Below are 2,263 nucleotides of genomic sequence, written 5' to 3'. Positions count from 1 at the left end.
AGAGGATTATGGATCTTTAAGAAACAAGGTGAGTGATGCATACTTATATTTATAGTTTCAACCTGTGAACTATAATTTTAAAATTACACCAATGTTTACTTCTCCGAAATACAAGGAACAGCCTTTCCACAGGATTGCTTTTATAAACAGTGCTGCTTGTAAGTAGTGAGATAAATTATGGTTAAGAATTCTAAGGCACAGTCTTTACGTATCTGAATATGGGCTGCTTATGCACGATGACAGAATTTGGCCCAATTCCCATCACAATTGATGACAGAAGCTCACAGAGGCTATCCTTTCCTATTTTAAAACACATTTGTATGTTAGTGCTTAATTTTGACAACCACTCTTCAAAGGTATGTTATTTTGATAATAAATCCCTTTTTTCTAACTCAGTTTTTTGGAGGCTTATAATTTTAGACACTACATCGATAGTTTCTAACAAAACAAAGTGATGAAAACACATATAAAATAATGTGGAGTTTTTGTAGACCTTAGATTATTCTTCTAAGTCACAAATCAGTACTGGAGCTTTCTATGAATGAAATATATTGTTAGTATGTATTATTGAAATAAACATGCCTATAACATTAACTCTAATTATTCATAGATTGCAAAGTTACTAAAACTTTTATATAGTCTTTTTCTTAAGAATATAAAAACATCTTCACCAATTAGTTTTTATTTTTCTAATTTAAAACATTTTTTAATAATCTTAATTTATCAATCTACAATGTAGTTGATTTTCATGTCCCTTTACCAATTCCTCCTTGCCCCACCCCCAACAACATCATATCTGCTCACTTATCTTAACAAGTTCAAGGAATTGTTGTGATTGTTGTGTCATGTTTTTTTTTCTCCACCCCCCATTAGTTTGTATATTTATTTATTTACTTTTATTAGCTCCCATAAATAAGTGAGAACATGTGGTATTTCTCTTTCTGTACCTGGCTTATTACACTCAATATAACTTTCTGTAAGTCCATCCATGTTTCTGTGAATAGTAGTATTTCATTCTTTTTTACAGCAGAGTAGTAGTCCATCATGTAGCTATACCACATTTTCCTTATCCACTGATCAGATGATGGACATTAAGGCAGTTTCCAACTCTTGGCTATTGGAAATAGCACTGCAATAAACATGGGAGTATAAGTATCCCTCTGACATTATGATTTCCATTCCTTTGGGTATATAGCCAGCAGTGGGGTAGCTGGGTCATATGGTAGATCTATCTGTAATTGTTTGAGGAACTTCCATACCATCTTCCATAAAGGCTGCACCATTTTTCAGTCCCAACAACAGTGTATGAGGATTCCTTTTTCTCCATAACCTTGCCATCATTTATCATTCTCAGTCTTTTGGATATTAACCATCCTAACTGGAGTGAGATGGTATCTCAAAGTGGTTTTGATTTGCATTTCCCAGATGCTGAGTGATGCTGAGCATTTTATCATGTGCCTGTTGGCCATTCATATATCTTCCTTTGTGAAGGCCTATTTAGGTCCTTTTAAGACTATACTTTCAGGGATCATTTCTATAGTTTGTAACTTTTCCCATTTTTTAATTGGGTTATCTGTTTTTTTGCTGTAAAGTGATTTGAGTTCCTTGTATATTCTGGATATTAATCCTTTCTTAGATGTATATTTTGCAAATATTTTCTCCCACTCTATTGGTTTTCTTTTCATTCTGTTAATTGTTACTTTTGCTATGCAGAAGCTTTTTAGTTTGATATAATCCCATTTGTTTGTTTATTCTTTGGCTGACTGTGATTTGGGGGTCATATTCATAATCTATACCCAATCCTACTTCCTGAAGTGTTTCCCCTATGTTTTCTTTAAAGAGTTTTACTGTTTCAGGATGTATATTTAATTCTTTAATCCATTTTGAGTTGATTTTAGTATATAGTGAGAGGCATGGGTCTAGTTTCATTCTTCTAAATATGAATGTCTGATTTTTCCAGCACCATTTACTGAAGAGGCAGTTTCTTCCCCAGTGTGTAGTCTTGGTGCCTTTGTTGAAGACCAGATGGCTGTAGGTGTATTGGTTAATTTCTGGATTCTCTATTCTGCTCCCTTGGTCCATGTGTCCATTTCTATGCCAGCATCATGCTGTTTTGGTTACTATAGCTTTGTAGTATAGTTCAAAGTCAGGTAGTGTTATGCCTCTGGCTTTATTTATTTATTTTTTACTCAGTATTTCTTTGGCTAGTCATGGTCTTTTGTTATTTCATATGAATGTTAGAATTGTTTTTTTTTTTTTTTCC

At 33.3% G+C, this 2,263-nt stretch overlaps 1 pseudogene; it reads left to right on the top strand.

Moving 5' to 3' along the window:
* The first annotated feature begins 1,509 nt into the window (after nucleotides 1–1,509).
* LOC134371266 (small nucleolar RNA U3) lies at nucleotides 1,510–1,577 on the top strand (annotated as a pseudogene).
* The last annotated feature ends 686 nt before the right edge of the window (nucleotides 1,578–2,263 follow it).

Source organism: Cynocephalus volans, chromosome 2 (assembly GCF_027409185.1).
Source record: "Cynocephalus volans isolate mCynVol1 chromosome 2, mCynVol1.pri, whole genome shotgun sequence".
Taxonomy (NCBI): Eukaryota; Metazoa; Chordata; class Mammalia; order Dermoptera; family Cynocephalidae; genus Cynocephalus; species Cynocephalus volans.
The sequence above is the reverse complement of the archived record's forward strand: the minus strand, read 5'-3'. Positions and strand labels throughout refer to the sequence as shown.